The sequence below is a fragment of the Panulirus ornatus genome, chromosome 2 (assembly GCF_036320965.1).
Source record: "Panulirus ornatus isolate Po-2019 chromosome 2, ASM3632096v1, whole genome shotgun sequence".
NCBI lineage: Eukaryota > Metazoa > Arthropoda > Malacostraca > Decapoda > Palinuridae > Panulirus > Panulirus ornatus.
The window spans coordinates 61,952,608-61,977,290 of NC_092225.1; positions in this window are offsets into that span (position 1 = coordinate 61,952,608).

The following is a 24,683-nucleotide window of genomic DNA, read 5'->3' on the forward strand; positions in this document are numbered from 1 at the left end:
ATATATATATATATATATATATATATATATATATATATATATATATATATATATATATATATATATATATATATATATATACATTATACTATTCGCCATTTCCCGCGTTAGCGAGGTAGCGTTAAGAACAGAGGACTGAGCCTTTGAGGGAATATCCTCACTTGGCCCCCTCCTCTGTTCCTTCATTAGGAGTCAGCAGGTGCCGGCAGAATACACCACGTCGCCCCATAAACAATGATCTCTGCGTCACATGGTTCACACGGCGCTACTCGAAGCTTGAGTAACGTAGAGGTAACTTCTTTATCTTGCCTTTGCCAATCGAGTAAGTTTACTTTTCTCGACAGTTTCAACACGTACCTTTCTCTACAACTTATAAACATATATCAAGCCGTGTTAATAATCCTATTGCTGCGTTACGAACTGGAAATTCTTCCCCTCCTGTTTTACTTTTCCGAAATAACGAACAGAGAAAGGGGCTTAGGGAGGATTTTTTTCCTCTAAGGGTTAGCCATCTGTTCTTGACGCTACCTTGCTAACGCGGGAAATGGCAAATTTGTATGAAAAAAAATATGTACATATATATGTATCTATATACATACCTAATTCATCGAACAACCCATAAGGGAGGATGAACAGCTAGGTTGGCTGTGGACCTACTGCCTCATCCAGGATTCGAACCAATGCGCTCGACCCTGGGCGGCTTGTAAATGAGTCAAGGTCAGCAGCGCTAACCGCTACACCAAGGAGGCCCCATAAATATGGCGTAATTTTTCAGACTAATAAATTCAACCAAGTTGTATGAACATATGAGCTAAAAGGGTTTCAAATAGCAGGTGATAAAGTGTATGAAAGGGGAGAGCAGGCTTTTGGATGCGATAACTTAGCATCCCCGAGTTGATGTAGTGAGGTAGTTAGGGTGAGGGAGGACATGGTGAGTTCCCTCCCTCGCTGCCTCATGGCTCCTCTTCGCTGCTGCAGCAGACATATTCACCTCAATTAACAGCAACGTCCCTGATTTTTCCCCTCAGTGTACCGCTGCCACTTTCCGTGATCTCTGTTGCTAATAACTCCATGTTTCACCTCAAAAGATTAGTACCATTCCTTGAATTAATGTGCCCATGAATAGCCACTTTGAGAAAATAGAAAGAAATTCCTTTAGAATAGCATTTGTGGCCATGAATCACTACTGGAGAGAGAGAGAGAGAGAGAGAGAGAGAGAGAGAGAGAGAGAGAGAGAGAGAGAGAGAGAGAGAGAGAGAGAGAGATGTTCCTACGAAAATCAATTTCTGAGCCTCAGAACAGCTATTTTTAATTCATCAAGCCATCACAGTTTTCGAGAAGGTGGATCTCCATCCCTGGAGCGACCAGGACATGCCACACCACCGCCCACCAGTTTCTCACTGTCCGTCTTTCCTATCCATCAGGTGTCCGTCGCCACCGAGAGTGTTTCTTTACGTCTGTGTGTAGCGGTTGGCGTTGATGACTATGATTCATTCACGGGCTGCCCAGGGTCGAGCGCATGGGTTCGAATCCTGGTTAAGATAGTCGGTCCACAGCCAAGCCAGCTGTTTATCCTCCCCTTAGAGATTCTAGAATCATACTGAATTACATCATTGAGTACACGAGGGTAAACAACTTAATCTTAATCGATTATTATCATGCCAGAAACCTGGCTTAACGAAAATGTAAAGGATGAGGCAAATTAGAAACATTCACAATGGAGAGAACCCAATACACACAGGAACCCAATACACACAGGAAGGTGTAGCAATACACGTTCATGATAAGCTAAAAGGAGAGCAGATAATGAAAATGAGTCAGACTAAACGTGAATTAATCATATTGAGCATCCCGCCATATACTCAATAAACCATTTATCATACAGACTACAGAGAATCCTGGACATAAGCACAGTAAAGCAATTATCATACGGACTACCGACCATCCCAGATATATGCACGATAAACCAATCATCATACAGACTACCGGGAAACCTAGCTATACACAGAACAAACCAACCATGATACAGACCACTGAGCAACCCAGTTATACGCACAATAAACCAATCATCATACAGACCACTGAGCAACCCAGCTATACGCACAATAAACGAATCATCATACAGACTACTCAGCAACCTTGCTATACGCCCAATAAACCAATCATCATACAGACCACTGGGCTACCTAGCTATACGCACAATAAACCAATCATCATACAGACCGCCGAGCAACCCAGCCATGAACACAATAAACCTAGTATCACAAAGACCATAGGGAACCAAGTTAAATGGCATTAAAGAAATGTTAAAACATGTTGATGAAATATTGAGGGAATTGAATAGACCTGATCCGATGATTGCTTGGGCCACTGATTCTCTCTTCCATCTTACTGAGTGGAGAGAAAGAGGAGCAGATCATTTCAATGTAGGATTTGATGCAATAAGAAGACTGATGGATCAACGAACGAAAGACAACACTTCCAAAAGTCTATGTGAATCAGTCACCTTTGTACCGGATAAACCAGAGACCGACTAGAGGGGTTAAGAGTTCGATAGATCTTGTTTATATAAATGACATGACACTGTCTTCAGATATATGAACACTGCAAACCTATGAGATCATAATATCACAAAAACAACTAGAGGCGCATAATATGGAAATAAATGAATGTGGATGTGATAACAGGATAACAGCTGAGTGACACGAATTTCCAACACGATCATTGAAACTGGAGAGAGAGAGAGAGAGAGAGAGAGAGAGGATACTATTTTTTGCCGCTTGCTTCTGCAAAAGCATTTGAAAAAGTGAAGCACATGGCTGATGGTCATTATATATTGGTAGTAATGATTCACTGTCATGATTGGTAGTCATGACATCATGTTCTCATGACTGATGACAATGACATGCTGTCGTGACTCGTTGTAAATCATGTACTGTCATGACTGGTGGCAATGGAATGAATGGAATGATGTCATGACAAATATCAATGGCATGTTATTTACCTGATGGCAATGATATGTCATGGTTTCCACTCAGGGAAGGCGAACATGAGGTCGCACAGACCCCAGTCAATAACTATGGTGATGACCTCGCGTCCTGAGCTACCTTTTGGAACCATTTTTTTCCATCAGCGAAAAGTGATATATGTTAAGGTAAATTCTTATATATATATATATATATATATATATATATATATATATATATATATATATATATATATATATATATATATATATATATATATATATATATATATATATATATATATATATATATATATTCCTATGAGTCCACGGGGAAAATGAAACACGATAAGTTCCCAAGTGCACTTTCGTGTGATAATCACATCATCAGGGAAGACACAAGAGAGAAATATAACAGTCAGTTGATATACATCGAAAAGACGTAGCTAGGACGCCATTTGGTAAACATGCGATTGTCCAAGACAGACAACGAGCGTTCATAAACTTATCATTTTACAAATTTAATCAACAATAAAGTTATCTAATTTGTATAGACCATCACTGATATTAAGATTATGATTCTTTGTGTATCTAATAATAGAAGATTCAGTGATATTTCTCGTAGTAATAGAGTTAAGAGTTAATAACTGAGATGGCACTACTCCAGTCAATACAATGATCATAGTTCTTAACGTGATTAAACAAGGCATTTGATTCTTATCCCGGTCTTATACTATATTTATGTTACTTAAGTCTAACAGAAAGATCATTATCAGTCTTACGACATAAAACTTATCACAATTTCTACATGGCACTTTATTGATGCATCCAGGAGAATTTTCTGGAGAGTTACTGATTAAGATATTCTTTATAGTATTATTGTTGCTGAGGGCAACATTTACATTAAAGTACGTGCGGACTATTTTTTCTCCCCTATCCCCACTAATATATATATATATATATATATATATATATATATATATATATATATATATATATATATATATATATATATATTTTTTTTTTTTTTTTTTTTTTTTATACTTTGTCGCTGTCTCCCGCGTTTGCGAGGTAGCGCAAGGAAACAGACGAAAGAAATGGCCCAACCCCCCCCCCCCATACACATGTACATACACACGTCCAGACACGCAAATATACATACCTACACAGCTTTCCATGGTTTACCCCAGACGCTTCACATGCCTTGCTTCAATCCACTGACAGCACGTCAACCCCTGTATACCACATGACTCCAATTCACTCTATTTCTTGCCCTCCTTTCACCCTCCTGCATGTTCAGGCCCCGATCACACAAAATCTTTTTCACTCCATCTTTCCACCTCCAATTTGGTCTCCCTCTTCTCCTCGTTCCCTCCACCTCCGACACATATATCCTCTTGGTCAATCTCTCCTCACTCATTCTCTCCATGTGCCCAAACCATTTCAAAACACCCTCTTCTGCTCTCTCGACCACGCTCTTTTTATTTCCACACATCTCTCTTACCCTTACGTTACTTACTCGATCAAACCACCTCACACCACACATTGTCCTCAAACATCTCATTTCCAGCACATCCATCCTCCTGCGCACATCTCTATCCATAGCCCACGCCTCGCAACCATACAGCATTGTTGGAACCACTATTCCCTCAAACATACCCATTTTTGCTTTCCGAGATAATGTTCTCGACTTCCACACATTTTTCAAGGCTCCCAAAATTTTCGCCCCCTCCCCCACCCTATGATCCACTTCCGCTTCCATGGTTCCATCCGCTGACAGATCCACTCCCAGATATCTAAAACACTTCACTTCCTCCAGTTTTTCTCCATTCAAACTCACCTCCCAATTGACTTGACCCTCACCCCTACTGTACCTAATAACCTTGCTCTTATTCACATTTACTCTCAACTTTCTTCTTCCACACACTTTACCAAACTCAGTCACCAGCTTCTGCAGTTTCTCACATGAATCAGCCACCAGCGCTGTATCATCAGCGAACAACAATTGACTCACTTCCCAAGCTCTCTCATCCCCAACATATATATATATATATTCTCTCTCTCTCTCTCCGTAAAAGTCATCATTTCCCGTTATAAAATATTTAACATTTCCAGTGTTACGTTAAAATATTGGGCTGGCTAACAATAATGAAGCCACTGCGGTCCTAAATCTCAATAAAGCTGTCCATTAAAGGTAATTTAGCAGGTGATTATTTGGAGGCGCCGCCACGATCTAACTTTCATAGATTGTCTTTTTTTTTTCTTTTTTCCATCGTTGAAACATTTAGATTCCCAACAGTTACTGGGGGACGGCCGTTCTGTTAACGTCGACAAGAGATGATTCCCATCTCCATGTTCATTAACGCTAAAGCCGTTTTCTTCTTCCTCCAACTGTTTCTGATGTTATAGGTTAATCTTCTCTCTGACCCCACCCCCTTCCCCTTCTCCTTTTGTGATCTTCATATGCAGAATGACAAATCTATTGAGGCATATTAACTGTCATGTATATTTCTATCTTTTCTATCTAAATATATCGACATTTATGAGCAGATATGAATGTTAATCATTTCTAGAAGTAGATAGGACAAACAACACTATCTCTGTACCTCCTACCTGTCGTAAAAAGTCTAAAGGACAAGAAGTCGGGTGAGAAGGGCTAATCATGCAAGAAAAAAACAGTATAAGCGAGAGGGGTAGTATTACGCTGAGTAGGAATGAATGAGCTGAACAGTGTTGACATGGTTTCAACAAATGGAGAGGATGAGCGACGAAAGATTGACGAAAGGAAGATGAATGACGAAAGGGGAAATTTGTGTAAGACATGGCGAGAGCCAGGGGAAGGAGAAGACGGGAAATGAGATGGAAACATGAAGTGAAAGGCGCCTTAGGTTATCGGAACCCAAACTGCAGGAAGGTGTGTGTGTGTGTGTGTGTGTGTGTGTGTGTGTGTGTGTGTGGGGGGGGGGGGGGGAGACGCACACCGGATAATAGAGCAAATATATATATATGGCGAAATGAACGGGCACTTTCATGAAAAAACATGATTCGAGCCTCTGCTACTTGTGTTGGAGCTGGGTACGCTAAGTACTAAACTGTGGAGCCTATGAAAGATCCAAGGAGACCCCGTTGTTCACGGACGTGAGAGAATGGACATGCGATTATTAGCAACTGAATAGTCCATTCTCAATTATGGACTCCATAGCCTCGCCATTAAGCACACACTCCCACACAAGTGGTAGAGGGTCGAATCCTGCTGTCAGAGAGCATAACTGGTTCCGATAACATCTTACTGCAGATCATGAACCACCTCAACCAATCTTCGTCTTGATATCCCAACTCTTTCGTTAAGTAGATACTCCCTGATGCTGCACAGTATACTTAAGTAGTTTTGAGGTTTCACTGTAAAGCTGAGTTAGTAACTTTTGAACGGAAATGAAAAGTTGGATGATTTAGTGGGTGTCTCGTCAGGGATGGGCTAAGCAATGCAGGGGCTCGGCGTGGGGAGGGCGTTCGATGTGGGAGGTTAGAGCTAGATCGGGAGGTTGTCTGGTATAGCTGAGGGTTTGGTGTGGAGAGGCCACATCAGGGGAAGGGTTTGCCAGGATCAGTAATCCCTTCTTCGTCTGGACGCAGAACACGCTCCTCGCAATTTCCGTTCCTGTCATCGACCCCTTGTCGAAACTAACCATAGATGGACGTAATCCTTTCATTCATGCTTTGCCTCCTATACCTCTTCCTTCTCCTCCATAAAACCTCCAGCCTATCTTTGTAACATGAAAAGCATCATATCTCATCTCGAAAAATGAGATGCATCATATCATCTCATCTCATATGAGGAGCGGATGTATCTTCTTATATTCCCCCTCATTAATGCTAGTGACACGACCAGGAGTGTATGGCAACTGTCATCTTATTTTCAAGTCCACGGCAAATAAGTAAACAGTCTGGGGTTCAGCAGAACGGAGGAAGGTACTTTAGGCAAATATCCTGCAACTAAGTTAAGGGGGGGAGTTTGGAGAATGTCGTACTTGGCTCATGTAAGTGACGTGGATTCTTGCAGTACTTGAGCGCGTCGCCTCAGGAACTTGTGTACGCTCATCCAACTCGGGTAAGACTCGGCCAATCTCATTACGGCCTGAGAGACACAGTTTCCAGGATGTTAGTTTGCTCAGCCGGATGCGAACGGAACTTGGTCGTCGGCGTCGAAATTATTCATTCGCTGATGACGCTCCGCCACAGCTCGGCGTCGCAACTGCTTCAGGTCTGCAGAGAGCAAACACAACACCAACAGAAACATGATTAACTTTACGTGAATAATATTATGATGTGCAGTCTATGCATACAGATCAAGTGCCACTGTCAATATGTGATATGATATATATATATATATATATATATATATATATATATATATATATATATATATATATATATATATATATATATATATATATATATATATATATATATATATCGATTCACAGAAGTTCAGAAGGGACGAGAATGTGAACATATGAAGAATTTAGTTACCAGTGTGATAGTGTTTTGACGTTTCAAATTCCCAACGTAAACCACGCCTCCCCGACGTAGGTTTGCTTCGTCGGGAGATACGAGAGCATCCTCAGGAATCGCCAGAATTAACGTCCAGTGGTACCGGTGTAGTGTAGACTGTACGTCTAATGTGTTCGGTGTGCTGGAGACGATATCTTTAGTACTTTCCTCGAGAATCGGTGATTCCCCACACGGGACAGTCTTAACTGATCTGAGGGTTGGGGGCAACGGTATTATCCTTGCGAGGGTTGAATGAGGTGGAGGATGGAAAACTACATGAGGTCGCTGTCGTTTAATGATGCTATAGAACTGCAGTGTACGCTTCAAACTTGAAGTTATCTAAAATCTGTGAGGGCGAAAGAGGTCAAGTAAAAGATGATCCCATTCAGCAATCCAAGGCAAGCTAGATAAGACTATACGATCTGTCTTCTCTCTCTGCTACTTAGTGTCATCATAGCGACACGAGAATACATTTGCGTCCTTTTCTAATTATTCGTTCTCGTTGGAAGTCCGCATTTGCATATAAAAATGTCTGAAACAAGTCAGTCAATGCCTCAGTGTAAGAGGATCCCGTTATTTGGTAACGTCAAAAGTTAGTCGTCTTTGAAGCAACGAGGCCTCGCCTCTCTGTCGCTTGATGCATTCTTTGCTCAACTGAATAATCTGCATTTTCAAGACTTGCAGGTCCGGCAATTTTAAAGTGTAAAAGCAACATTGACGTCACTGGTCTTAACATATTATATCAGTTTTGGAAATTTGACAGTTTTGAATATATATATATGAAATGCATCTTGGTCTACGTGGAAACATCTCTAGCAAAGATAAATTTGCAGAGATTTATTCATTCCTCCATGACAGCATCACCCTTAGCTAAGTTTTATTTCCTCCTCCACCTATCATAGCCATCAAACCCTCCATAGGTTCCTCTCGATCCCCCTTATCAGAATTTCCTGCATCCTTATCTCTCAGCCATTTCAATGCATTTCACCCTCTGATAATCTCATCCCTATTCCGTAACTTTGCCTCTGTACTCAGAGCTACTGGATATCAGTGTCGTCATAGCGCGGCTGTGTTTCATATCAGTAATCATCGTGTTAAGGGGCTGCTCACCATAAGGGTATGCATGGCCACCTCACCCGGATCGTTTCACTTCGCCACAAACTGTCCTGTAAAGGTATAGTGTACTTCTTGCTCTGTTGTATCCCATGTGGTAGATATCCATACCGTTCTCTCAACCCTCACGCGTCAAGTTATACAAGAAACACAAACCTTAATGCGACAGTGTAGACTTTGGGATGACCACTGTTTGCCTCCATTGTGCTACATTCGCACAAATCATCGGAAAATCTTTTTCGTTGAAGCTATTCTTTATTCGTGGAATATTTCACTGAGTAAAACAAGGTATTTCGAATCAGTAGGCAAATGGAAGTTAGAAGAGGAGGGTCACTGCATCCCTACTGCATCGAGTGGCCCAAATCACCAAAAATTGCGGATTTGGTGCAGTTATTGCGAGAGTTCAAATATTGGGTTTGCCGGGCGGTGATCCTCGAATAACCACAGAGACTTTTATTACCTCTCTGATTCAGCACGGACACCACAGGATATCATTGGCCGTCTCCACCTTTCTCCAACACTCAGATGAGTTTCCCACACCAACCTCCAACTTTTCTCTGTCCCTCTATACTCCATCATCCTCTACTATCCTCCAACATCCTCCAACAATACTCCTATTGCAATAAATAATATCTCCGGCATCCTCCGGTAATACCTCTCCAGCAGTGGGTAATATTTTCACCATCGTTCGACAGTTCACTACAATGCAACACTCGGCTATCCACCACTACGATCATCCTTCACCACATAACCCTCTCCAAACTCCAGCACTCACGTGAACACTCCAACACCAACCAGCAACGCATCATCCTCCAAGACTACGACGTCCTCCAGCATCTTGTCGTCCTCCAACTCACAAATCCTCCAGGAGGTTGAGGAGCTCTCCACTTTCCATCAACAAGCCTTCAATCATCGAACACCTCAGTCTCCAGACTTCGAATATCGTCTAACAATTCCACATTTCTTCGTCTCTTTTTCTCTCTCCGCCAACGCTCCGCAGGATCCAGGTGTTGCCTCTCTTCACTGTCCCACTCTCCATCATCCTCCAACATAACGTTCTTCCATCATCCTTCAGTTTTTCTTTCGTCTCCAACACTACCAACATCTACCTTCACCATCCACCAGTATTCAAGCCTGTCGCACTCCACCAACACTCTGCCATATTTCAACGTTTAATATCCATCAAAACTTCGCCATCCTTCAACATTTCACCAACCTCCAACGTTTTACCATCCTCCTTCACCTCATCACTCTCCAACACTTTAACTTCCACCTTCAGCATTCTGACAGTCTTTAAAACTTCAAAGTCCTACAGAACTTCAGCATCCTTCAGTACTTCAGTTCTGCAATGCATCAGTGTTCTCTAGCGTTCCATCATCCTCCAACACTTCAACCTTCTCTAGCGCTCCACCATTCTCCAACACTTCATCATCCTCCTGCACTCTGCGGGCCTCCAGCATTTCAAAATGCAGCAGCACCCCACGATCCTCCAACACTTTAAAATCCACCATTTCACCACCTTCCTCCAACGCTTCAGAATCCTTCATCATTCTACATTCCTCCAACGGCACCAACTTATTTCAGCACAAAGGATTATTTATCCAAACATTAGCAATCTACAGAATTGCAGTATCCACATACCTCCAACACCCTACCAATCTCCCCACGTTCTGTTTTCCTACAACACTTCATTAAACTCCAACATTCCCCAGCTTAAACAATTTAATCTCCGAACACCCAGTTAACCCCTCTGGTAATTATAGCTCTTTCTAGCTTGATGACATCCTCGATGTGTGACGAAGATAGGTTATTTTTTTTTTTTTTTTTTTTTTTTTTTTTTTTTTTCATAGTATGAAAAAAAAAAAAAAAATATATATATATATATATATATATATATATATATATATATATATATATATATATATATATATATATATATATATATATTTCTATTCAATTCATTTTATTTTGCTTTGTCGCTGTCTCCCGCGTTAGCGAGGTACCGCAAGGAAACAGACGAAAGAATGGCCCAACCCAACCCACCCACATACACATGCATATACATACACGTCCACACACGCAAATATACATACCTATACATCTCAACGTATACATATATATATATATACACACACACAGACATATAGATATATACACATGTACATGATTCATACTGTCTGCCTTTATTCATTCCCATCGCCACCTCGCCACACATGATATAACATCCCCCCCCATGTGTGCGAGGTAGCGCTAGGAAAAGACAACAAAGGCCCCATTCGTTCACACTCAGTCTCTAGCTGTCATGTAATAATGCACCAAAACCACAGCTCCCTTTCCACATCCAGGCCCCACAGGCCTTTCCGTGGTTTACCCCAGACGCTTCGCATGCCCTGGTTCAATCCATTGACAGCACGTCGACCCCGGTATACCACATCGTTCCAATTCACTCTATTCCTTGCACACCTTTCACCCTCCTGCATGTTCAGGTCCCGATCACTCAAAATCTTTTTCACTCCATCTTTCCGCCTCCAATTTGGTCTCCCACTTCTCCTTGTTCCCTCCACCTCTGAAACATACATCCTCTTGGTCAATCTTTCCTCACTCATTCTCTCCATGTGACCAAACCATTTCAAAACACCCTCTTCTGCTACCACACTATTTTCATTACCACACATCTCTCTTACCCTATTATTACTTACTCGATCAAACCACCTCACACCACACATTGTCCTAAAACATCTCATTTCCAGCACATCCACCCTCCTGCGCACAACTCTATCTATAGCCCACGCCTCGCAACTATATGACATTGTTGGAACCACTATTCCTTCAAACATACCTATTTTTGCTTTCTGAGATAATGTTCTCGACTTCCACACATTCTTCAACGCTCCCAGAACTTTCGCCTCCTCCCCCACCTTATGATTCACTTCCGCTTCAATGGTTCCATCCGCTGCCAAATCCACTCCCAGATATCTAAAACACTCCACTTCTTCCAGTTTTTCTCCTTTCAAACTTACCTCCCAATTGACTTGACCCTCAACCTACTGTACCTAATAAGCTTGCTCTTATTCACATTTACTCTCAGCTTTCTTCTTTCACACACTTTACCAAACTTAGTCTCCAGCTTCTGCAGTTTCTCACACGAATCAGCCACCAGCGCTGTATTGTCAGCGAACAACAACTGACTCACTTCCCAAGCTCTCTCATCCACAACAGACTGCATACTTGCCCCTCTTTCCAAAATTCTTGCATTCACCTCTCTAACAACCCCAGCCATAAACAAATTAAACAACCATGGAGACATCACACACCCCTGCCGCAAACCTACATTCACTGAGAACCAATCACTTTCCTCTCTTCCTACACGTACACATGCCTTACATCCTCGATAAAAACATTTCACTGCTTCTAACAACTTGCCTCCCACACCATATATTCTTAATACCTTCCACAGAGCATCTCTATCAACTCTATCATATGCTTTCTCCAGATCCATAAATGCTACATACAAATTCATTTGCTTTTCTAAGTATTTCTCACATACATTCTTCAAAGTAAACACTTGATTCAAACATCCTCTATCACTTCTGAAACTACACTGCTCTTCCCCAATCTGATGCTCTGTACATGCCTTCACCTTCTCACTCAATACCCTCCCATATAATTTCCCTGGAATACTCAACAAACTTATACCTCTGTAATTTGAGCACTCACTCTTATCCCCTTTGCCTTTGTACAATGGCACTATGCAAGCCTTCCGCCAATCCTCAGGCACCGCACCATGAGTCATACATACATTAAATAACCTTACCAACCAGTCAACAATACAGTCACCCCCTTTTTTGATAAATTCCACTGCAATACCATCCAAACCCGCTGCCTTGCCAGCTGTCATCTTCCGCAAAGCTTTTACTACCTCTTTTCTGTTTACCAAATCATTTTCCCTAACCCTCTCACCTCGACCAAAACACCCTATAACTGCCACTCTGTCATCAAACACATTCAACAAACATATCATGATTCGACTTAAAACCCTTCCTTCCTTGTACAGAGTTTGAGCCGCAGTATTTCCTCCTCCTACGGGTGAGTGACACATCACGAGAAACCATGAATCAGCGAATGGTTATGGAGGAGATGCTACTTTAACTTGGCTCATATAACTGACGTGGATTCTTGCAGTGCTTGAGCCCATCGCCTCAGTAACGTGTGTAGGTTCACCCAACTCAGACAAGACTCGGGCTATCTCATTACGACCGGAGAGAAAGTCATGCTGCTCGAGGTTCCGTTCTTTCTACTACAAATAATAGCCATTTGCTTACGACTCAACACAGCCTTCCTCAACATCGATGTATCGTTATAATATTATATATATATTCTCTCTCTCTCTCTCCGTAAAAGTAATTATTTCCCGTTATAAAATATTTAACATTTCCAGTGTTACGTTAAAATATTGGGCTGGCTAACAATAATGAAGCCACTGCGGTCCTAAATCTCAATAAAGCTGTCCATTAAAGGTAATTTAGCAGGTGATTATTTGGAGGCGCCGCCACGATCTAACTTTCATAGATTGTCTTTTTTTTTTCTTTTTTCCATCGTTGAAACATTTAGATTCCCAACAGTTACTGGGGGACGGCCGTTCTGTTAACGTCGACAAGAGATGATTCCCATCTCCATGTTCATTAACGCTAAAGCCGTTTTCTTCTTCCTCCAACTGTTTCTGATGTTATAGGTTAATCTTCTCTCTGACCCCACCCCCTTCCCCTTCTCCTTTTGTGATCTTCATATGCAGAATGACAAATCTATTGAGGCATATTAACTGTCATGTATATTTCTATCTTTTCTATCTAAATATATCGACATTTATGAGCAGATATGAATGTTAATCATTTCTAGAAGTAGATAGGACAAACAACACTATCTCTGTACCTCCTACCTGTCGTAAAAAGTCTAAAGGACAAGAAGTCGGGTGAGAAGGGCTAATCATGCAAGAAAAAAACAGTATAAGCGAGAGGGGTAGTATTACGCTGAGTAGGAATGAATGAGCTGAACAGTGTTGACATGGTTTCAACAAATGGAGAGGATGAGCGACGAAAGATTGACGAAAGGAAGATGAATGACGAAAGGGGAAATTTGTGTAAGACATGGCGAGAGCCAGGGGAAGGAGAAGACGGGAAATGAGATGGAAACATGAAGTGAAAGGCGCCTTAGGTTATCGGAACCCAAACTGCAGGAAGGTGTGTGTGTGTGTGTGTGTGTGTGTGTGTGGGGGGGGGGGGGGGGGGGGGGGGGAGACGCACACCGGATAATAGAGCAAATATATATATATGGCGAAATGAACGGGCACTTTCATGAAAAAACATGATTCGAGCCTCTGCTACTTGTGTTGGAGCTGGGTACGCTAAGTACTAAACTGTGGAGCCTATGAAAGATCCAAGGAGACCCCGTTGTTCACGGACGTGAGAGAATGGACATGCGATTATTAGCAACTGAATAGTCCGTTCTCAATTATGGACTCCATAGCCTCGCCATTAAGCACACACTCCCACACAAGTGGTAGAGGGTCGAATCCTGCTGTCAGAGAGCATAATTGGTTCCGATAACATCTTACTGCAGATCATGAACCACCTCAACCAATCTTCGTCTTGATATCCCAACTCTTTCGTTAAGTAGATACTCCCTGATGCTGCACAGTATACTCAAGTAGTTTTGAGGTTTCACTGTAAAGCTGAGTTAGTAACTTTTGAACGGAAATGAAAAGTTGGATGATTTAGTGGGTGTCTCGTCAGGGATGGGCTAAGCAATGCAGGGGCTCGGCGTGGGGAGGGCGTTCGATGTGGGAGGTTAGAGCTAGATCGGGAGGTTGTCTGGTATAGCTGAGGGTTTGGTGTGGAGAGGCCACATCAGGGGAAGGGTTTGCCAGGATCAGTAATCCCTTCTTCGTCTGGACGCAGAACACGCTCCTCGCAATTTCCGTTCCTGTCATCGACCCCTTGTCGAAACTAACCATAGATGGACGTAATCCTTTCATTCATGCTTTGCCTCCTATACCTCTTCCTTCTCCTCCATAAAACCTCCAGCCTATCTTTGTAACATGAAAAGCATCATATCTCATCTCGAAAAATGAGATGCATCATATCATCTCATCTCATATGAGGAGCGGATGTATCTTCTTATATTCCCCCTCATTAATGCTAGTGACACGACCAGGAGTGTATGGCAACTGTCATCTTATTTTCAAGTCCACGGCAAATAAGTAAACAGTCTGGGGTTCAGCAGAACGGAGGAAGGTACTTTAGGCAAATATCCTGCAACTAAGTTAAGGGGGGGAGTTTGGAGAATGTCGTACTTGGCTCATGTAAGTGACGTGGATTCTTGCAGTACTTGAGCGCGTCGCCTCAGGAACTTGTGTACGCTCATCCAACTCGGGTAAGACTCGGCCAATCTCATTACGGCCTGAGAGACACAGTTTCCAGGATGTTAGTTTGCTCAGCCGGATGCGAACGGAACTTGGTCGTCGGCGTCGAAATTATTCATTCGCTGATGACGCTCCGCCACAGCTCGGCGTCGCAACTGCTTCAGGTCTGCAGAGAGCAAACACAACACCAACAGAAACATGATTAACTTTACGTGAATAATATTATGATGTGCAGTCTATGCATACAGATCAAGTGCCACTGTCAATATGTGATATGATATATATATATATATATATATATATATATATATATATATATATATATATATATATATATATATATATATATATATATATATATATATATATATATATATATATATATATATATATATCGATTCACAGAAGTTCAGAAGGGACGAGAATGTGAACATATGAAGAATTTAGTTACCAGTGTGATAGTGTTTTGACGTTTCAAATTCCCAACGTAAACCACGCCTCCCCGACGTAGGTTTGCTTCGTCGGGAGATACGAGAGCATCCTCAGGAATCGCCAGAATTAACGTCCAGTGGTACCGGTGTAGTGTAGACTGTACGTCTAATGTGTTCGGTGTGCTGGAGACGATATCTTTAGTACTTTCCTCGAGAATCGGTGATTCCCCACACGGGACAGTCTTAACTGATCTGAGGGTTGGGGGCAACGGTATTATCCTTGCGAGGGTTGAATGAGGTGGAGGATGGAAAACTACATGAGGTCGCTGTCGTTTAATGATGCTATAGAACTGCAGTGTACGCTTCAAACTTGAAGTTATCTAAAATCTGTGAGGGCGAAAGAGGTCAAGTAAAAGATGATCCCATTCAGCAATCCAAGGCAAGCTAGATAAGACTATACGATCTGTCTTCTCTCTCTGCTACTTAGTGTCATCATAGCGACACGAAAATACATTTGCGTCCTTTTCTAATTATTCGTTCTCGTTGGAAGTCCGCATTTGCATATAAAAATGTCTGAAACAAGTCAGTCAATGCCTCAGTGTAAGAGGATCCCGTTATTTGGTAACGTCAAAAGTTAGTCGTCTTTGAAGCAACGAGGCCTCGCCTCTCTGTCGCTTGATGCATTCTTTGCTCAACTGAATAATCTGCATTTTCAAGACTTGCAGGTCCGGCAATTTTAAAGTGTAAAAGCAACATTGACGTCACTGGTCTTAACATATTATATCAGTTTTGGAAATTTGACAGTTTTGAATATATATATATATGAAATGCATCTTGGTCTACGTGGAAACATCTCTAGCAAAGATAAATTTGCAGAGATTTATTCATTCCTCCATGACAGCATCACCCTTAGCTAAGTTTTATTTCCTCCTCCACCTATCATAGCCATCAAACCCTCCATAGGTTCCTCTCGATCCCCCTTATCAGAATTTCCTGCATCCTTATCTCTCAGCCATTTCAATGCATTTCACCCTCTGATAATCTCATCCCTATTCCGTAACTTTGCCTCTGTACTCAGAGCTACTGGATATCAGTGTCGTCATAGCGCGGCTGTGTTTCATATCAGTAATCATCGTGTTAAGGGGCTGCTCACCATAAGGGTATGCATGGCCACCTCACCCGGATCGTTTCACTTCGCCACAAACTGTCCTGTAAAGGTATAGTGTACTTCTTGCTCTGTTGTATCCCATGTGGTAGATATCCATACCGTTCTCTCAACCCTCACGCGTCAAGTTATACAAGCAACACAAACCTTAATGCGACAGTGTAGACTTTGGGATGACCAATGTTTGCCTCCATTGTGCTACATTCGCACAAATCATCGGAAAATCTTTTTCGTTGAAGCTATTCTTTATTCGTGGAATATTTCACTGAGTAAAACAAGGTATTTCGAATCAGTAGGCAAATGGAAGTTAGAAGAGGAGGGTCACTGCATCCCTACTGCATCGAGTGGCCCAAATCACCAAAAATTGCGGATTTGGTGCAGTTATTGCGAGAGTTCAAATATTGGGTTTGCCGGGCGGTGATCCTCGAATAACCACAGAGACTTTTATTACCTCTCTGATTCAGCACGGACACCACAGGATATCATTGGCCGTCTCCACCTTTCTCCAACACTCAGATGAGTTTCCCACACCAACCTCCACCTTTTCTCTGTCCCTCTATACTCCATCATCCTCTACTATCCTCCAACATCCTCCAACAATACTCCTATTGCAATAAATAATATCTCCGGCATCCTCCGGTAATACCTCTCCAGCAGTGGGTAATATTTTCACCATCGTTCGACAGTTCACTACAATGCAACACTCGGCTATCCACCACTACGATCATCCTTCACCACATAACCCTCTCCAAACTCCAGCACTCACGTGAACACTCCAACACCAACCAGCAACGCATCATCCTCCAAGACTACGACGTCCTCCAGCATCTTGTCGTCCTCCAACTCACAAATCCTCCAGGAGGTTGAGGAGCTCTCCACTTTCCATCAACAAGCCTTCAATCATCGAACACCTCAGTCTCCAGACTTCGAATATCGTCTAACAATTCCACATTTCTTCGTCACTTTTTCTCTCTCCGCCAACGCTCCGCAGGATCCAGGTGTTGCCTCTCTTCACCGTCCCACTCTCCATCATCCTCCAACATAACGTTCTTCCATCATCCTTCAGTTTTTCTTTCGTCTCCAACACTACCAACATCTACCTTCACCATCCACCAGTATTCAAGCCTGTCGCACTCCACCAACACTCTGCCATATTTCAACGTTTAATATCCATCAAAACTTCGCCATCCTTCAACATTTCACCAACCTCCAACGTTTTACCATCCTCCTTCACCTCATCACTCTCCAACACTTTAACTTCCACCTTCAGCATTCTGACAGTCTTTAAAACTTCAAAGTCCTACAGAACTTCAGCATCCTTCAGTACTTCAGTTCTGCAATGCATCAGTGTTCTCTAGCGTTCCATCATCCTCCAACACTTCAACCTTCTCTAGCGCTCCACCATTCTCCAACACTTCATCATCCTCCTGCACTCTGCGGGCCTCCAGCATTTCAAAATGCAGCAGCACCCCACGATCCTCCAACACTTTAAAATCCACCATTTCACCACCTTCCTCCAACGCTTCAGAATCCTTCATCATTCTACATTCCTCCAACGGCACCAACTTATTTCAGCACAAAGGATTATTTATCCAAACATTAGCAATCTACAGAATTGCAGTATCCACATACCTCCAACACCCTACCAATCTCCCCACGTTCTGTTTTCCTACAACACTTCATTAAACTCCAACATTCCCCAGCTTAAACAATTTAATCTCCGAACACCCAGTTAACCCCTCTGGTAATTATAGCTCTTTCTAGCTTGATGACATCCTCGATGAGTGACGAAGATAGGATATTTCCAAGCGTATATATATATATATATATATATATATATATATATATATATATATATATATATATATATATATATATATATATATATATATATATATATATATATATATATATATATATATATATATATATATATATTTATATATATATATATATATATATATATATATATATATATATATATATATATATATATATATATATATACATATATATATATATATATATATTTCTATTCAATTCATTTTATTTTGCTTTGTCGCTGTCTCCCGCGTTAGCGAGGTACCGCAAGGAAACAGACGAAAGAATGGCCCAACCCAACCCACCCACATGCACATGCATATACATACACGTCCACACACGCAAATATACATACCTATACATCTCAACGTATACATATATATATATACACACACACAGACATATAGATATATACACATGTACATGATTCATACTGTCTGCCTTTATTCATTCCCATCGCCACCTCGCCACACATGATATAACATCCCCCCCCATGTGTGCGAGGTAGCGCTAGGAAAAGACAACAAAGGCCCCATTCGTTCACACTCAGTCTCTAGCTGTCATGTAATAATGCACCAAAACCACAGCTCCCTTTCCACATCCAGGCCCCACAGGCCTTTCCGTGGTTTACCCCAGACGCTTCGCATGCCCTGGTTCAATCCATTGACAGCACGTCGACCCCGGTATACCACATCGTTCCAATTCACTCTATTCCTTGCACACCTTTCACCCTCCTGCATGTTCAGGTCCCGATCACTCAAAATCTTTTTCACTCCATATTTCCGCCTCCAATTTGGTCTCCCACTTCTCCTTGTTCCCTCCACCTCTGAAACATACATCCTCTTGGTCAATCTTTCCTCACTCATTCTCTCCATGTGACCAAACCATTTCAAAACACCCTCTTCTGCTACCACACTATTTTCATTACCACACATCTCTCTTACCCTATTATTACTTACTCGATCAAACCACCTCACACCACACATTGTCCTAAAACATCTCATTTCCAGCACATCCACCCTCCTGCGCACAACTCTATCTATAGCCCACGCCTCGCAACTATATGACATTGTTGGAACCACTATTCCTTCAAACATACCTATTTTTGCTTTCTGAGATAATGTTCTCGACTTCCACACATTCTTCAACGCTCCCAGAACTTTCGCCTCCTCCCCCACCTTATGATTCACTTCCGCTTCAATGGTTCCATCCGCTGCCAAATCCACTCCCAGATATCTAAAACACTCCACTTCTTCCAGTTTTTCTCCATTCAAACTTACCTCCCAATTGACTTGACCCTCAACCTACTGTACCTAATAAGCTTGCTCTTATTCACATTTACTCTCAGCTTTCTTCTTTCACACACTTTACCAAACTTAGTCTCCAGCTTCTGCAGTTTCTCACACGAATCAGCCACCAGCGCTGTATTGTCAGCGAACAACAACTGACTCACTTCCCAAGCTCTCTCATCCACAACAGACTGCATACTTGCCCCTCTTTCCAAAATTCTTGCATTCACCTCTCTAACAACCCCAGCCATAAACAAATTAAACAACCATGGAGACATCACACACCCCTGCCGCAAACCTACATTCACTGAGAACCAATCACTTTCCTCTCTTCCTACACGTACACATGCCTTACATCCTCGATAAAAACATTTCACTGCTTCTAACAACTTGCCTCCCACACCATATATTCTTAATACCTTCCACAGAGCATCTCTATCAACTCTATCATATGCTTTCTCCAGATCCATAAATGCTACATACAAATTCATTTGCTTTTCTAAGTATTTCTCACATACATTCTTCAAAGTAAACACTTGATTCAAACATCCTCTATCACTTCTGAAACTACACTGCTCTTCCCCAATCTGATGCTCTGTACATGCCTTCACCTTCTCACTCAATACCCTCCCATATAATTTCCCTGGAATACTCAACAAACTTATACCTCTGTAATTTGAGCACTCACTCTTATCCCCCTTGCCTTTGTACAATGGCACTATGCAAGCCTTCCGCCAATCCTCAGGCACCGCACCATGAGTCATACATACATTAAATAACCTTACCAACCAGTCAACAATACAGTCACCCCCTTTTTTGATAAATTCCACTGCAATACCATCCAAACCCGCTGCCTTGCCAGCTGTCATCTTCCGCAAAGCTTTTACTACCTCTTTTCTGTTTACCAAATCATTTTCCCTAACCCTCTCACCTCGACCAAAACACCCTATAACTGCCACTCTGTCATCAAACACATTCAACAACATATCATGATTCGACTTAAAACCCTTCCTTCCTTGTACAGAGTTTGAGCCGCAGTATTTCCTCCTCCTACGGGTGAGTGACACATCACGAGAACCATGAATCAGCGAATGGTTATGGAGGAGATGCTACTTTAACTTGGCTCATATAACTGACGTGGATTCTTGCAGTGCTTGAGCCCATCGCCTCAGTAACGTGTGTAGGTTCACCCAACTCAGACAAGACTCGGGCTATCTCATTACGACCGGAGAGAAAGTCATGCTGCTCGAGGTTCCGTTCTTTCTACTACAAATAATAGCCATTTGCTTACGACTCAACACAGCCTTCCTCAACATCGATGTATCGTTGAGGTATAAGAAGGGCGACATGCTGTCAACGAGCTGATATAGGTCAGTGGGCTCATATATGGCATACGATTCCGTCAGACGGAATCGTAGACTAGTCAGAGGGGCTTGCCTGTAGATAGTGTACTCTGGTTTCGGTGTCTCATACGTGACGTCTAGATGATATATATACATGTATATATATATACATATATATATATATATATATATATATATATATATATATATATATATATATATATATATATATATATATATATATATATATATATATATATATATATATATATATATATATATATATAAGAAAGCGGAGCTGTTTCCCGTCTGTTATCACACAATGCATTCTAATAGCCAGAATTCGAACCCAGGACCTTTTGCGTGATAGTCAAAAACGCTAACCGTTATGATCATAGCCTAGCCTTAAGCATTCCTGACTACCACGGAAAAGGTCCTAGGTTCGAATCCTTGCGGTTGGAGGGTATTATGTGTTCTTTGAAGTTGCGCGTTCATATCCACTATATTCGTGTTCATATGCACTATATTTGTATTCATATGCACTATATTCGTATTCATATACCTCCACGTTTGTATAATAAGGTTCTGTAAAATGCTAGCTGCTGGTAATGTGAGCCTGATGGGATTTGACTAGTGTACACCCCACTGCTCATGGATGTCAGACGAATGGTATTCGATTACTTGGCATCAAATAGTTATTTCCCTATTAGGGGCAATCATAGCCTATCCGTTAGCGTTCCCGACTACCACTCAAAAGGCCCTGGGTTCGAATCCCGACTATTGGAGGGTATTATGTGTTCTTTGAAAATGCGCATTCATATGCACTGTATTCGTGTGTATATATATATATATATATAGATTGCCATTATTTTCACCTTCAGCAAGATGTTGGTAAAAATTTAGATTAAAGAAAAAGTAGTTTCCCCTAAAAGTATAAACATATACAGAGCTGTTGGGAGGAGTAATATTGTGCTGCTCCTTTATGTCTAACAAAATTTCATGAATAAATCTGAATACCTAATATCTTTCCTGAGATACACTGCTTCGCACGCACCATAAAATAACGGCATTAATGCGACTTTTTATATGAGGAACGATACTGGACTATTAAACTCTGTTGATGTGTGCTTTCGACAGAAATATATATATATATATATATATATATATATATATATATATATATATATATATATATATATATATATATATATATATATATATATGAAATTCATTTACTTCACCATGAAGAGGTATTTCCACAATCACCACCGGAAAAAGAAAATAAGAACAGTGAGTACTTTTTTTATGATATCCTCAGACTTAGGATGTAATAAACGTAAGTACTCGCTGTTCTTATTTTCTCTTTCCAGTAGTGATTGTACACACACACACACACACACACACATACACACACACACACACACACACACATATATATATATATATATATATATATATATATATATATATATATATATATATATATATATATATATATATATATATATATATATATATATATATATATATATATATATATAGTGATTTGATCGAGTAAGAAACGAAAGAGTAAGAGATGTGTGGAAATAAAAAGAGTGTGGCTGAGAGAGCAGAGGATGGTGTGTTGTACATATGGAGAGAATGAGTGAGGAAAGGTTGACAAAGAGGATATATGTGTCAGAGGTAGAAGGAACAAGGAGAAGCTGGTGACCAAATTGGAGGTGGAGGGATGGAGTTAAAAAGATTTTGAGCGATCGGGGACTGAACATACAGTAGGGTGAAAGGCGTGAAAGGAATAGAGGAAATTGGAAAGATGTGGTATACCGCGGTCGACGTGCTGTCAATGGATTGAACCAGGGTATGTGAAGCGTCTGGCGTAAACCATGGAAAGTTTTGTGGGGCCTGGATATGGAAATGGAGCGATGGTTTCGGTGCATTACACATGACAGCTGGAGACTGAGTGTGAACGAATGTGGCCTTTTTTGTCTTTTCCTGGCGCTACCTCGCGCGCGCGTGCGTGCGAGGGCGGGGTGGGGGATAGTGATGATGGGGGGGATGCGATGTGGCGGGGTGACGGCAAGAATGGATGAAGGCAGCAAGTATGAATTTGTACAAGTGTATGCTTCTATATGTCTTTGTATATATATATATATATATATATATATATATATATATATATATATATATATATATATATATCTTTCTTTTTCTTTTAAACTATTCGCCATTTCCCGCGTTAGCGAGGTAGCATTAAGAACAGAGGACTGGGCCTTTGAGGGAATACCCTCACCTGGCCCAATTCTCTGTTCCTTCTTTTGGAAAAAAAAAAAAACGAGAGGGGAGGATTTCCAGCCCCCCGCTCCCTCCCCTTTTAGTCGCCTTCTACGACACGCAGGGAATACGTGGGAAGTATTCTTAATCCCCTATCCCCAGGGATCATATATATATATATATATATATATATATATATATATATATATATATATATATATATATATATGTATGGGCGTTTATGTATATACATGTGTTCGTGGGTGGGTCGGGCCATTCCTCGTCTGTTTCCTTGTGCTATCTCACCGACGCGGGAGACGGCGATTAAGTAAAGAAAATAATAATGATGATAAAAAGATATATATATATATATATATATATATATATATATATATATATATATATATATATATATATATATATATATATATATATATATATATATATATATATATATATATATATATATATATATATATATATATATATATATATATATATATATATATATATATATATATATATATATATATATATATATATATATATATATATATATATATTCATACAAGAGTATACGATATAATGATATAGCAATGGAAGGTATGGTTAGCGGATAATGGTTTTTATTGGAGTCATAGTAAATGACATTGGGGAGATCCCGCCAAGCTGTGTGCTGAAAGAGGAAAGAAGTGATCGAGAGTACATTATTTACAGATGATCATATGCATGGTACATGTGCTAATCGGCTTGAGGTCACTGAGCATTACTGGATTATGTGATGATTGACAGGCGACTAAAACAGGTGTTGAATGTCAATGTCCCGAGTGGGACAGAGAGTAGTATGACTGACTCTTGATGGGGGAAAAGTGTAAATGTATATGAAGGGTTTTTTGGAAAAGGGGTCATGCTATACGTGTGAGAGAAATGATAAAAGTGTTGGTACTTGGGAAAGTGATCCGTGTGTAATTGTACCAACTGATATTGAGTTAATAATGTTATGGTCTGGGAGGAAATAGGTCTTGAGGAGAAGAAAAGTGATGCAATATACTTTGAGAGGTAGAGTTTGAAAGCAGAGGTTGGGAAATATAAGAAGGGGAAGTGATATCAGTAGACAATATCACGAGAATGCCGGAACTTGCTTGACCTGGTTCTTGTTAATGAAAATATAACTACGAAATGTTGTCGCATGAATGTAATATGAACAATCCTTACTGGAGTGTGCGCTGTATAGAACAGACGCAATATAGAATGTACGAGCGTACCTCAACTACAGAATTGTTCAGTTCTTGTCGGAGGGAGGTCTCTGCCTTGCT